Source organism: Echinops telfairi, unplaced genomic scaffold (genome assembly GCF_000313985.2).
Source record: "Echinops telfairi isolate 266 unplaced genomic scaffold, ASM31398v2 ScPeMD7_31;HRSCAF=116, whole genome shotgun sequence".
Classification (NCBI taxonomy): domain Eukaryota; kingdom Metazoa; phylum Chordata; class Mammalia; order Afrosoricida; family Tenrecidae; genus Echinops; species Echinops telfairi.
Genome location: NW_022103928.1, coordinates 40,269,688 through 40,285,471, shown reverse-complemented (window position 1 = coordinate 40,285,471; position 15,784 = coordinate 40,269,688).

The window sequence follows — 15,784 nt, the reverse complement described above, 5'->3', positions numbered from 1 at the left end:
GTCAGAGTGCCATGGCCATGAAACACGGGTCACTGGGCGGCAGTGCCTCTGCTGCTAGAAATGTTAGAGGTGATGCAACGTGCATCGATGTATGTGTGTGCATATGCATATGTGTACGCTGATATCCGCATTGTGTATGTGTTTGCATAAGCGTTTGTATTTGCATTTGCGATTGGCTTTGGCAGTGCGCGTTCTCTTTTGCATTTGCTTTTGGGTGTGCGCTAGGAACCTTGGTCAGCAGTTCCAACTAACCAGGAGAAAAAAACAGCTTTCTACTGCAGTGCAAAGTTGCAGTCTCAGAAACCCTCCTGGGCACTTCCGTCCTGTCCTCTAGGGAAACTAGAAGTTAGCATGGAGTCGAGGGCACAGAGGGTCCCCCGCCCCCCTTTTTTTTGGGTAAAAAGTGAGGTTGATGCTCAGCTACAAGTTATTTGACTGAGTTAAGGACTCAGGCGACCTGATTGGATCACAGCAGCCCCAAATATAAAACTACCAAATGTATGACACCACACATATGTGTGATGTGGGACTGATGAGTCACAAGCCCACGGAGATGTCTTAGTTGAGGGGCAAGAGTGGATGATGTTAGGTGAGATGATCGTGAAGTAAGAAACAAATGTCTGATGAAATTTCCACATAGAAACCCCCACATGGCCTGGGCCCAGAGCAAGAAGAGGGGGTATAACCAGTGGTGGAGTTCAAATAGTTTAACAACCTGTTTGCTCCCTTAATGATTGTTTTAAGTATAAAAGAAGATATACCAAAAGGTAATTTATTATTTCCTACACTTAATACTTAAATAGGAACAATAAAAGAGGCCCACAAAACTAGATTATAAGAAAGTTTTAAAATATGAATAATAATAATATCTAATAAAAACCAATAAACTTATTATTCAAGATTATTTCCATATTGGTTCTTGATTGGCATCCTCCCTTGTAATATTCTGCATGTTTATGGGAGCATCATTGGCTGGGTGATGGAAGAAGCCATCTTTTCACCGTAGGATCCCAGTCCTTTAGAGGTAGGCTGATTAGACAATAGTCACTGTGTTTGATAAATTAGCAACAGATAGGTGACTTCTCTGAACATATTGATGTTCGTCTTTGAAAACCCCCTTTCAGCAGTTGTCTGACCATTTTCATCTCTTTGAACTCTTTCAGGAATTGCATAATTCACTCATAATATGTTCTGGGAATTTGGGGCAAAACACAAAGCTGAAATGAATGACAGTGTGTCACTGTCTGGTTGTGCTAACCTTTTTCTCTTTATGTAATATATTTGTTTACTGAAGTCACAGACGTAGGGGAATAAAAATGTAGTCTGTCATCAAAAGTGTAATGAGTTTTACGAAATTAATAAAAAAAATTTACCAGCATAGTTCTAATTGTTTTATACTTTGGGATGGAGTGGACATTACTAAGGGTGCTTAGAATATGCTGTTGTGCTGATAACATTAAAAATGAGTAAGAAATATGACTGTGATTTATGTGCCATTTTAACAAGTTCGCTGAATTCAAGAAAAACTTAGGTATTTGTTCTGCTGAACCTGTACCAATTGGTTGAATTGAATCCCACCACTGGGCATAACCTGAGTGGGTTGCTGGTTTCTTGGTGATTAGAGAAAAATATACATGGTAACAAGAATTGACTCAGAGATGTGCTATGTCCAGTTAATCAACTAACGTCTATGTAACCATAATGGTATATAATGAAATGTGAGCTTGATGGGGTTCATTAACAGGGCTACATGTTAAGAAATTTATGTATCATGAATTAAATACTGCTGTTTACATGCATAGTAATGGTAATTTTGGATTATACATAGGATGGCAGGTGGATGGTTGTACAGGCATGTAGATGTGAGAAGACACACTGTGCATGAACAGTGAAATACAGTAGGCTCTTGATATATTCAGGAAATCGTTTAATAAGACTGTCAGCTTTGGGTGTTGATGGAGCAGATAGCTTCTTTCCTGATCAGTAACATATCTATGGGAGAATTTTTTTCTCCATCTATGGTTTACAAGACCATTATAATGATACTATAAAGATTCTTCATTTTAATGGGTTATTTTCAAACATATGGATGGCTGGAATAAAGACAAGGAGAATAGCAAAATATAGGCTTGAAGCCAGTTGTCCAATAATGAGTAAAGGGTATTCAGCTGGCTGACTTCTAATTCATGTTAAGGGAGTGAATCTGCTACTAAGATTCAATAGAGCATTTGGCTGTTGTTAGGTGCCATTGAATTGGTTGTGACCCGTAACAACCCTAGGCACAACTGACCCATAGCAACCCTAGGCACAACTGACCCATAGCAACCCTAGGCACAACTGACCCATAGCAACCCTAGGCACAACTGACACATAGTAACCCTATACACAACAGAACACAAATGATACATGGTCCTGCCACATCCTTGCAATTGTTCCTACTATGCCTGAGCCCATCGTTGCAGCCACGATGTCAGTCCATCTTGCTGCCCTTCCAGTTTACCAAGCATGTGGTCCTTCTCCAGGGACTGGTCTCTCCCGACAATATGTCCAAGAGATATGACAAAGTCTTGCCATCCTTACCTCTAAAGAGCACTCTGGCCATACTTCTCCCACGACAGATGGGTTTGTCCTTTCACCAGTCTATGGCACTTTCAATATTAAGTGAATGGAATATTCATTGATTGTTTTGACGTGAGGAGTAGAGGGGGAATTGCTAAAATGAGGATTGAGCAGATGAGGGCTGGAATGCTGCTGAGTTTGTTAAGATAGATTGGACAACGCGTATACAAATATGAAGTATCAGTCTCAGGTTTAATGTGTGGCGGTGAGTTCAGTGGATGGGTGGAGACGTAGGCATCTGGGCCACCCAACATCTCAGGAGCAAGAAAGATGAGGATTATTAGTAGAAGAGAGATGAATATGAAGGCACCCAGAAGGTCTTTAATAGTACAGTATGGGTGAAATGGAATTTTGCCAAAGTCTGAGATTCATGCGGATGGGCTGTTGGAAACTGTTTCATGGAGAATTAGAAGATGAACTGTGGCTAGAGCTGCTACAATAAATAGAAGAATAAAACAAACAGCAAAAAAAAATCAAGAAAGTGTAGCTTTATCAATGAAGAATCCACGTCAAACCCATTTGACCAGATCTGTTCCCTTGGAAGGGATGGCAGAGAGGAGATTTGTAATCACCGTGGCGTCTCCAAAGGGTATTTGTTCTCATGGAAGGACGTAGCCTACGAAAGCTGTTGCTCTGACTGCAAATAGCAGTGTGATCCCAATAGTTCATGTTTCCGAGAGTAGGAATCAAAATAAATTCCCCATCTGACATGAATAAATAGGCAGATAAAAAAATACTGAAGCTCCTTTTGGGTGAAGATAACAGATGACGGCCATAATTTACATGTCGGCAAAAGTGGGTGACCAATGACAATGTCTGATGTTGAATGTATAGCTAAGAAAAAGACCTGCTAGGAGTGTAGGATTAAAGAGACTCCCGGTCAGGATCCCACGTTTCATCATGCTGAATGTTTGATGGGGCAGGGAGGTCAATAAAAGAGTGCTTAATAATTTTAAAGAGAGGATGGATTTCATGAATCTTGGTCATTAAAAGTTTTGATCATTGGCATGCAATGATGGGTTTTCATATCATTGGTTACAGTTTACATCTGTATAAGATGTATGATGTACGGGGATGCCTTGCTTTTAGAATGGCTCCACGCTCGAGCTTTCTGTCACTGAACTGATCGGCCAAGTTTGGAAAAAACAAATCTGTGTGGCATTGTCACTTTGTTCCACAGTCTAACAGAAAATCTGACTTGATCCAACCTGTCCAGTCCAAGAGAGAGCCACACGTTGCATCTCCACACACAAACAAAGGGTGACCCAGCTCTGCTCTCCCCAGACATCTTACAGTGCTCGTGTTAGTGCGTTAAACATTCATCATTGTGTGTGATTTAGTTGCATAAAATATTATCACCAGGGCTCCAAAGAAAGCCAGTGATGCCAACAGTAAAGCTAAGAGGAAGACGGTGTGAACCAGGACAGTCAAAGGAAGAAATCATGGAGAAATCTGACTCCGGTCACTCACTTGTCTGATTCAGAGGCTGATTACTACATGGCTAAGTTGACATTATGAACATTTTTGAAAAAAAGTCATTAAAGAGGCTAATGTAGTGAAAGATGTGAAATTATTAATCACAAGACAAAGAAGTCAGACCACTGAAGAGGTGGAAAAGTTACTGTTGATTTGGATGCATCAGAAACATTTCAACAGAGATAGCGGAGTTGGGACAGTGATGTGTAAGAAGGCTGGAAGCCACTACAGTAAATTTAGAAGTGTTAATTTTTGAACCTCAGAATCAAATATCTGATTTTCCGTGGTTTCTTATCGGAAACATATGTTCAAGTCTCGAGCTTTTTGGTATTCGAACATGAATTTGGAAGGAATTAAGTTCCTTAATTGTGTATAGTTTTTGTAATACTGTAGTGTTTATCATTTATTTTGTGGGTTTTTCTTCTAAGCCTTCTCTTATTTGTGGTGGTTTGGGTCTGATTGTTAGTGGTGGTGTAGGGTGTGGAATTGCATTAAATTTGTCTGTGGGAGTCTTTTTTTTTAAGTTAGAAAAACAGGATTTTCTCTTCCCATAAACAGTGACAACCTCAGAAACTCACAGGGCAGTTCTGGGAGTCACATAGACTCCCTGGCAGGGAGTTAGTTTCGGCGATTACTCGTATTTTTAATGTCTTTAGGAGGAATATTAGTAATGTTTGGCTACACTACAGCTATAGCAACTGAGGAATACCTTGAGGCTTGGGTGTCTAACATTATAGTGTTAGGGGTATTGTTTATAGGTTTAGTAATAGAAGGTTTTAAAACTGCTTATTAAGTGAGCATAATGTAGGTCCTAGAGACTGTGGTCTAGAGATTTGAGTTCTTTATTGTGGTGAAGAGGTGGGTTATGGGCCTGAAGATTCTGTAGGTGGGTCTTCTTTGTATGATTCTGCTCGTTGAATAATGGCGATGACTAGATAGTCTTTATTTGTTAGTGATATCATTCTTATTGAAGTTACTTGGGGTCCTTAGGTTAAAAGAATTAAGCTGAAAAAACAAGTAAAATAAGAGAGAAAGAAAATAGAATTTTATAATATCTTCTTAATTTGAGGTTAAAATGGAGGCTGTTATGTGGGAATAATTAATATTTTTAGGTAAGATTTTTTTAAAAATCAGGTATGGTCGAGAATTGAGAGGGCTAATTTTTGACTGATAGCAAGACTTAACAAAGGGTTGGACCAGTGTATAATTAGGGGGAAATAACCACATTTATTTGAGAAATTAGGAAAGTCTGAGGGAATGCTGAATGTTAGCTTGTGAGTTAAAAGATTGAGTTCAATTGCAAAGAAAAAGTCTAATAATGTTACTATTAAAGTTGTCAATTTCAGGTTATTAGGTATCATCATTTGAGGGGTGCAGGTTGGAGGGAGGCTTCATGGAATATTAAAACCTATGAAAATGCTTCCCAATATAAGATGGTTAATAGCATTAATCAGGTGTGGGTTATTTTCATTAATGACTATTAGTGGAGTGAGTCAAGGTTGGTTTGGGGGACAGACAAGATAATTCGAGTACTATAAATGGCTGTCATGGAGACTGTGATTAGGGTTAGTAAAAGGGATCACGTGTTGGTGTAAGATGCAGTAGCAGATTCAATAATGAGATCGTTTGAGTAAAAAAAAAAAAAACCCTATAAGGAAATGTGTTCCTGTTAATGTGAAGCTGTCAATTGTTAGGGCTGATGTGCATGGAAGAGCTTTATATAAGCCACCCACCTATTTTTTTAATGTCTCGTTCATCACTGAGCCTATGGATAGTAAATCCTGAGCATATAAATAGCATAGCTTTGAAAAAATGTGTGAGTGCAATGGGAAGAAAAGCTAAGTGAGGTTGATTCATACCAATTGTTACCATTATTAATCCTAATTGACTAGACAAGTGGAGGAAGCTAGGATTTTTTTTAAATGTAGTTTTGTGTGGGAGCACAAATAGGGGTGGAGAATAGCCCCCAAGCATAATGCTAGATTCAGGATGGTTAAATTAGTTTCTAATAGAGGGTGATGAAGTTGAATTAATTCAAAGATGCAGCCACTATTATTATGGTACTAGAATGAAGTAATGCTGGCAGTGGAATAGGAGCTTCCGTAGCTGATGGAAGCCAGGGGTGGAGACCAAACTGAACTGATTTTCCTGTTGCTGCTATCAGTAACCTTACCAGTGGGAGGTTCCTCTCTGTCCCTGTGCTACAGACTCATTGTAGCTCTCGTGAGTTACGATAGACGAGGAATCATGCTGTGGTTACTACAAAGCCAATATCAGCAATGCGATGATAAAAGATCACTTGCATGGCTGCTGGGTTGGCGTCTGCTCCACCCTACCATTAGCCAATTAATAAGTAAGATATCATCCCAATGCCTGCCTACTCACCCAGCAAGAAGTTGAAATAAGTTATTCGCCATTACTGAAATTATCATCACTCTCACCCTCCCTGCTATTGAGTCAATGCCGACTCATAGTGGCCCTCTCTGAGTCTTAGGTAGGGTAGAACTGTCCTTGTGCGTTTGTGAGACTGTAATCGTTTACCAGCGTAGAAAGCCCTGTCCTCTCATGGAGAGGCTGGTGGTTTCGATCTGCTGACCTTGAGGATTGCAGCCCATTGCATAACCACTAAGCCACCAGGGCTCCTAAAATTATTTTAGTAATTAAGAAAAGGAGAAGGTACCTGAAAAACCGGGTGATGTTCGGGTGTGAGTGCATATCTCACATAGAGAACTCACGAATGACCAGGTTACAGGGATAAAAATGAATGAAATATAGTCTAGTTTGAAACTAAGGGATAGTTTAAAAGTTGCAATTGTTAGTCAATGTCAGTCAGACATTATAACTTCTTTATTAAATATAGTAAACATTAAAGCTGGGATTAAGCTGGTAAAAGTGCACAGGAGATAGTTATTTTTACATCGGATGAGAAATAGTCAGATTTGTATGTTTGTAGATGACATAAAAATAGGAAAGATTTAGATAAAAGGGATGATACGGAAGATGGGAAAAATACATTTATTACCTTTATTTGGAGTTGCACCGTTCTTTGGTTCGTAAAATCAATGGATTATACTATTCTTTAAAAGTAAGAAAGCCATAGTTGTAAATACAGGACTGAAGAAGGAGCAGTTCGGTGTCTTTCTTGGTAAATATGAAGGGGTAACCTTCTACCACTAAATTCACAATCCAGTATTTTATTTTAACTGTATTTACAGCATGTAAAACCTGTGATGATTTGGGGATTAAGGGACAGGAGGAGTAAAGGGATTAAATGTATAGCTATTAGAGTATTTTCATGGGCAAATAAAGAAGAAGTCATATTAATGTGATGTGAGACTTTCCCTCTTTAGGCTATGAGGGGTTTATAAAGTTAATAGAGAGCAGTAATATGTATATTTAGGCCTATAAACAATACAGTGAAGTTAGAGCATGAGAATGATGATAGAATTACAAACACTTCCTGAATTAAATTAATTGCAGGAGGAAGAGCAAAATTAATGAGACTATCTAGAATTAATCAAGCTGCTATTAATTGTAGCATTAATAAGACTATTAATAATACTAAGTTATGTTGTTGTTGAGTGATTGATTACCTACAGTCAGGCATGGTGCTGGATGTAATCATCTCAGAACGGTTCTAAATTATGCCTATTTTTCAGTTGAGAAAATAGAGGTTCAGAGAGCTTAACTAACTGTCCAAAGGTACTGAGCTAATAAGTGGTATCGTTGGGAGTGGACTTCAAAACCTATCCTCCCAGCCACCACGCTACCATGCCCCATCCAATGGGACTTTCATGTTGGTCTATGTATAGGGTGCATTCCCCTGGGATCCCAGGCTAGCTTGCGTCAAAATTGGTCTTCCAGATGTTGAAGACGGGATCCAAGAGGCTCCCATTGCTTGGGCAGCTGAAGCCTGAATATAAAATTCTATTTCGCTAGGCCCCACTTGTGTTATTATTGATTTTGTTATTGTCTTTCTCCAATTTATCACACTTGCCATCAGATCTGTTGGTGCCTTTTGACATGTGGGATATTGTCTTGATGGCGCTTCACTGTGGACATTTCATTTCAGTAGAAGATATTGTATTCATGCTTGAAAAATTCCAGTGTATTAATCTTGCTGTACTCCTGGACTATCTTATAATTAAAAAAAAACACTTTGATTAGCCCATCTGACTCTTAATTGTATCTTAAGTTGCATAGCAGCCAAATCTGTATTAAATTTCTCCAAAAGCAAAGCAAAAATGAACCCAAACTCATTCTGTGTCACAAAAACCCTAAAGGACAGAGTAAAACTTCCCCTTTGGATTTCCAAGACAGGCGCTCTTTACTGAAGCAGACAGCACCAGCTTTCTCCTGCAAAGCGAGTGGTATGTTTGTACCCCTGACCTTGTGGCCAGAAGCTCAGTTTCCACTATGTTACCAGGTTCACTTTGTATTGCTTTTCTAAACAGACATAACAAAGTATCACAAAGTAAGTGACTTAGAACAACAGAAATGTATTGTCTCACACTTCTGGGGGCCAGAAGTCTCAATTCAGGGTGTCCGTAGGGCCTAATTCTCTCCCAGAGCTCTCCGGGGACATCCACCACTTCTGGTGACTCCAGGTGTTCTTTGGTTTGTGGGAGCATCACTCCAATTTCTGCCGCCATTTTCACATGGCCATCTTCCCTGTGTGTCTCGGGGCCTCTTTCCGCTTAATCTGGACACCAGTCTTACTGGTGCAGGACTTTCCCTGCTACAGTAGGGCCTCATGTCAACCGATGAAATCTGCGAAGACTTTAATTCCAAAAGCTATCTTCATGGGTACCAGGGACACACACACACACACACACACACACACACACACACACACACACACTTTAACTCATAGCAAGGCCTTACATGTGGTTAATAACGCCATTTCTTTTATATTGATAGAATGTTGAACAGCACAGTTCCAGGGACGGATACTTAATGTGATCACAGTCCTACTCCCCCCCACCCCCCATAGCCCCATATGATAGGAGTCCATTATGACAGTTGAGGGCCAGGTAGTGGTCCTCATCCATCTTATATACTGGGCACATTCTGGAAATTATGGCAGTTAACTTAAAGCTCAATGTGAGGTTAAGTGGTGTTTGTCAGCTTCTTGTAAAAGTAGGAAAGGCAATATTCCCCTGGTTCTTTGAGGCTTCCTCATCGCCCTCTATCATGACCCCAGTCTTGCCTTTCAGTTCTGGCTAGACCGGAGCATGTACAGATAAGAGGTCATGGCACACGGAATCCAGGTCAGACAAACTCAGGATCAGAAATGTAAGTAGTGATACCAGGAGGGGCGGGAGAAGGTGGGGGAAGAAGGGGAGGAAGGGGGTACCGATCGCAATGATCAACACACAATCTGCCCCTCTCCGGCGGGGGAAATCAACAATAAAAACGTGGGTGAAGGGAGACAATGGTCAGTATAAGATGTGATCACAATAATAATATTTTATAATTTATCAAGGGGTCATGAGGGTTGGTGGGGTAGGGGGGCGGGGAGGGACAAAAGAAGAGCTGATATCAAGGACTCAAATAGTAGAAAGAAAGTGTGGGAAATGATGATGGCAACATGTGTACAAAGTGCTTGATACAATTGATGTGTGGATTGTTAGAAGATGTGTAAGAGCCCCCAATAAAGTGATTTAAAACATAAATAAATGAAAGTAGGAAAGGAAAGGTGCCAAACAAACCTCTGGTTGGTGAGTTTTGTGTCGGTAGGAATCTGACCAATGGGCACCCTTTCCTGGACTGGGCCCTTCTTAGAGGGCTCTCAGGGGTTTCTCATCACTATGCTGGCAATTTCTGCGGCTTTTAAAATTTTTCCCTCTATTCTATTGGCGTTTCCTAATCTCTGCAAGCGCCCCATAAACATCTGATGGATCATAAGGAGAATCCTCACCCCCTCACTAAGCAGACTGCGTTATTTCCCAAAGAGGGCAGCTTGTTCTTCACACCAACCGACCAGCAGCCCATCACACACCCAAATTAAGCATCTTACAAATAACATGCTTGTGGTCTGGTTGTACAACACTAAGACGGATTCTATAAGCCACACACCAACACCGTCCTCATAATCTTACATATATATTTAACTGCATCTGCTGATTAAATATTATATACTGGGATAATTTAAAAGAGTGACCTAAAAATAATGATTGCATTTTAAGTACTCAGTACAATTATAGTGTCCATTAGTGCCCCCTCCCCCTCTTCCTGGCCTCTAGAAGCTCAATTAGTCACTCGTAGAGAAGAGCAGTTTAAAGAGCTAAGATTGCACATTTTCAGAAGTCAGGGTCACTTTAGGATTTAACTTCACCACCATTAGTTCTTCTCAGCCACCCACTTGCCTTTAAACCTATCCTTGACTTTCATCTTTTAGAAACAATGCTACCGAGGTTTTCTGCCTGAGAACGTGATCACTTGGGTGTCCTTACATCATCAGAAGAATTCTCTCGACCCAAGCATTACACACAGGTTGCCATAATCAAAGCATTAGGATATTGTATGGTGTCTGGACAGAGTTCACAGTAAGAGCGTCAGGCGTGTCTCCATTGCCATTGCTCTTAGAAAACAGCTTGAGCTCTTTCAGCAATTCTTTTCTCAACTCCGGAGGAAGGACATCTTTCAAAAAGAGAAATGCTTTCAGGTATTCAAGAAGTGTGCCCACACAACGTCCAGCTTGGACCTGCAATTGTAGGCTGGCAAATCCAAAGCCCAAGCCTACGTTGTTCCCTGCTTTTATAGACCTCTTCTTTGGCAAGTAAGCTCTTCCCGCTCCTTGGTGAAAGTATAATAGTTCAAGCTTCAAATTCCCAGAGTCAGATCTAAGTCTCTTGAAAAAACCTTCAAACACACAACTGTTTTCACCACAGTTCTCTACCTCCCTGCCCTCTGCTAGGTTTTGTTTGGACAAAGGACATTTCTAGCTGTAACCTTTAAAGAGGAATACATCTTTGATTTGTAATGCGAAGCAAGTAATCAGCAAATGTTGATTGAGCAACTACAATCTTATAGCTACTGCCGTGGATAAAATTTGGTGGCCTCCTTCCTGCTTTGGTTGGGTATACAAGCCCACATGAAAAGATAATAATTCGAGGCTGTATTTGTTAGTACCTGGTGACTGGACAGTGAGTCACTAGAATGAAACCTGAGTTGAAGCAAGAGTTGATTGATACAGTTAATATGCTTGACCAGCTACCAAAAGGCTGGCCATTTGAGTCTTAGCTAGAAGCACACTGGAAGAAAGTTCTGGTAATCTACTTTTGGAAAAGCCAGCCATTGGGCATCTTAATGAACACAGTTCTATTCTGACACATGTGAGGTTGCCATGAGTTGGATGTAATTTGATGGCAACTGGTTTTCTGGAGAAGCTGGTCTAAAGGGACTCTTCTAGGGGAAAATCCCTGGACATTTGTGTATTCAGTTTTGCATTACCTTTCACCAGCTGTGTTGTGATTTGTGCATCTGGGAAAGCCACCAAATGTCTCTGGAATTGATGCCTGTGGTAGTTACATAATTTCGTGTCAACTGGAAGTGTAGGAGTGGTGTCTAGTCTCTGTCAATCAGGTCACAGCCTGATGGTGCCTCTTTGTGGGCATGACCTCCTCATAAGGAGGATCCTGGGAACCTCCTCCCCTCCCCTTCCTTCACCTATCTGCTGGCAAGCCACGCCGAGACCTGTGCCAGCCCTGTGATGCTTCCACCGCCATTGGATCCACAAGACTTTTCACCCACCAGCCTGTGATCTTCTTGCATTCTGCATCATTGCTTGTGGAAGTGTGAGTCTGAAGAGGGATTTATGGACTGGTATTGAACTTATGGACTAGTATTGGATTTATGGACTTGATCTGGACTGGGCTGGGATGTTTTCCTGATATACGACTACTTCTTGATATAAGCTCTCTCTTACACATATAAATATATGTGTGTCACTGAATTGGTTTCTCTAGTCAACCAGGCCTAACACAGTGTGCCTCTATTCTGAGAGCTGAGTTTGAGTCAGGGCTTAACTTCTGACTAGCACATGACTCAACTAACTTACCTATAGGAGTCCTGGGTGCAGTGGGTTAAGTGTTGGGCTTGTAACTGAAGATTATTGGTTTAAATCTAGTAGCCACTCCACAGGATAAAGATGAGGCTGTCTGATCACACAAAGGTTTCAGTCTTGGGAACCCTAATGAGCAATTCTATTCTGCCCTATATGGTCACTGTGAGTTGGAGTGGACTCAATGGCTGTGGGTAACAGTAGCTGTCTTATCTGGTCATTGTTAAAGTAAATAAGGCAAAATGTAATACAGTAAACATGAAATAAATGTTTCATTAGAAGTAAGAGAAAGATGTCAAATCAGGACACTTCCAGGCGTTCTCACTTTGATGATTCCAAGGCAAGTGGTGATGAATTTCCCTTACAGCATTAGGAGACAGTCTGCTTATTGAACATGAAGAGGTCTCCTCAAGTTCATGATCACTCTCAGAGGTAGAGCAAGGACAAGTCAGCAGGGACTCGATGGCAGGGAGTTTGGATTTTGGTTTTAATCTCTCATTGTGTACTATAATAGCATATGTGTTATTCATGGTTACTTTGATTTTTCATTCAACTTTTTTTTTAATTTTGTAAGATAACACACCAAGAAAAAGGAACAAAACATGAACATATAGTGCAAGGAATAATTGTCAACCCGAGTGCAACCCTCGGATCAACTCAAGAAGTAGAAATCAGGCTCCCACGAGAAGCTCCACTCCCTTTTCTCAAGAGGCAACCACAGTATTAACTTTTTATGATCATCCCTTCTTTGTTTAGCTTTATAGTTTTCAAATTATGTGCGTAGCTTTAAGAGTCAACTTTAGCGCCGTCTGGTTTTGAATAGTATACGTTTTGAATAGTGGGATTGCATAGCATATATTCTTTTGAATCATGTTTCTATTGCTCAATGTTATGCTTTAAAGATTAACCCATGCACTGCATGTGGTTCTAATTTATTCATTTTATGGCTTTGTAATATTTTATTTATTGAAATATGCCATAACTCCTTTGCTCATTCTACTGTTCAAAGACATTTGAGTTGTTTCCAGTGTTTGGCTCTTAGAGACAGCAGTGGTGCAAACACTCTCATCCATGACTCCTCTGCACATGCCCCTGAGTTTCCTAGGAATGTTATCCTCAGGGGTAGAATGGCTGGGCCACAGGACATGCATGGCCTCAGCTTCACTAGACAGCGCAGACTGATTTCTAAAGTGACTATTCTAATGTGCATTCTGCAGTGGTCTGCACTTCACTGATGTTCAAACCTGGTGCCCTTGCTGTGTGAGGATGATCCACCTGCCCTGTTGGATGCCAGAGTGGATGTGTGACTCACATGGGCAGACACGTGAAGAACAAACCTTCATTTGCTTGCTGCGGGGGTTGTGGAAGCATGTGTAGAGATGGAAGGAACTTTGTCAGTCAAGGTCTCTAAGTGACCCTGATGATCCAAATGGTGAGTGGCATTTTTATTAATTAAATTATTTCCCCTCCTCTTAATTGAGGGGACCAAGAGATCCTTAAGTCCTCTACCCCTCTAAATATGACCTTGTCTTAGAATAGGGATTCTTTAGTTTTAGTTTCAATGGAATGGTTGCTAAACCCCATCACTTCTGAGCTGTAACAAGAGCCGAAGAAACATAGAGACAAACACAGGGGGATATGAATGTCCAAGACCACCACCGGAATACCAAGGGTCATGGGTAGACCCTAGAAACTAGGAGAGGGGCTCAAAGAAGCTAGCTACATGACTGAGACCCCGTTTGAACTTTTGTCATCTCCAGCACTGTGAGTAAATACATTTAAAAAAAAATCCACTCATGTGGTATTTTTTTTTATGGTAGTGTCAGGAAACTAAGAGAGATGCACTGTGAACAAGAATGAGCGTTTGTTGCATTAAGACGGTGATGTAGCCTGTGGCTACAGGAGCCCACCAAGCTAGGGTTCATGGCTAGCAGCCCCGTATGAGTTTTTCCTGGTGGTTTTTTTTTTTTTTTGCCTACTAATGATGCTCAGTCTCCCTTTTGGCCTCTATAATTCCTGCTTGTATTCCTGGTGAAGGTTGTGCCCCACAACAGTTAGTTATAAGTCGCCCTTTGTCATCTCCAAAACGAGCCACCCTTTCCTGTCTCCTTTCGGCAGTTACCGTTCATTTGGTGATTCTCATTATCCTAAGTTGTTTTGGGCCTCCCACCCCTAATGGTGGTGGCACTGTCCAACAAGAATGCCCATCCTAGAGAGTTCCCCGTGTGGCATATCCATGAAGGTAACGCGTCTGGACGGGCAGAGACAGAAACGGCGAAGGGGAAGTAAAGGTGCTAGATGGAGAGTAGAGTGGAAAGAGCTTTTAGAGCTGGAGCGGGACTAGGACATTGGACTTTGTCAGGCTGTTTCCACAAGACCTCAAGCTAGGCTTTGCCGGGCGGCCTTTGTGTTCTGTGGTTGCTAAAAATGGTCAACAGAAAACTCACTGCCGCAGGGTCCATTCCATATCTGGGTAGAAAACGCTCTACAGGATTGGGCCTAACAATCAAGTTTCTAGAACATCCCAATAGGGAAAGAGGATTGCCAAGGGTGACTGGTTTGGGAGGTCCTAGGGGACTCACGAAAGGGGCTTCATATGTTGTTGCTTCTCTGTTTAAGGAAGACTCCTTTACCAGCAGCGAAGAGCATTTTTCTACGTATAATTCTGTGATGGTAATTCCATTCACAGTGTTATATGGCCATCACCACTGTCTTATACTAAGACTTTCTCATCAGCTCAAACAGAAACTCCATACCCCTTCAGCCATAACTCCCTATTTCCTCTTCCCTGCCCCCAAGTCCCTGGTAACCAGTGATAAACGGTAGTCACCATACCTTTGCCTATTCTAGATATTTCATGTAAGTGGGGATCATAGAATGTTTGTCATTTGTGTCACTCAGCATAATGTTTTCAAGGATCATCCATGTTGTAGCATGCATGGGAACTTCATTTCTGTTTGTGGATGAGTAATAGGATGCTGTCTGGATGCACAGTGTTTTCCTTCCACCTGTGGGTGGATACTTGGCTTGTTTCCATAGAAGATCACCATTTGGTCAGTACCTCCCTGCCCCGGCTTCCCTGCCTCTGACTGCATTCCTGTTGGGAAGCAGAGAGCACGTTAGCACGTTCAAGCAGAGGAGGGTGAGCCATCGTGTTGCCCGGATGAGCAAGGAGTGCTGTCAAGCCTGGCCAGCATAGTAGCAGATCTCGGGCACACGAGATGCTGCTGCAGGCAGCAAGGCAGAGGTGACGGATGGGGCCCCTTCCCCAGGCAGATCCCTCCTCTCTGTTTGATATACAAACTGTCTTCCTTTGCCCTCAGAGACTTCAGAAAAAGTGCAAACAAAACTGACACCCGCTATCTCTATTGAATGGGAGTGCTTTGGGGGCTTAGCATCTTTTAGGCCTGTCCTTGTGTGATACCCGTGCACAGGCAATAGGAGTGTGTCGGCTTGTCATTGGGGCTTGTGCAACGTAAACACTTTCCACCAGTGAAGACATTTTCCTGATTCAGGACAACTCCAGGGCCTAAAATATAAACTGTTTAGCTCACATAGCTAGAGTGAGCCTGGCCCTGGGTCAAGTCTGTGCGAGGAGCCTTTGGTGAGATGTGGGCAGCCCCA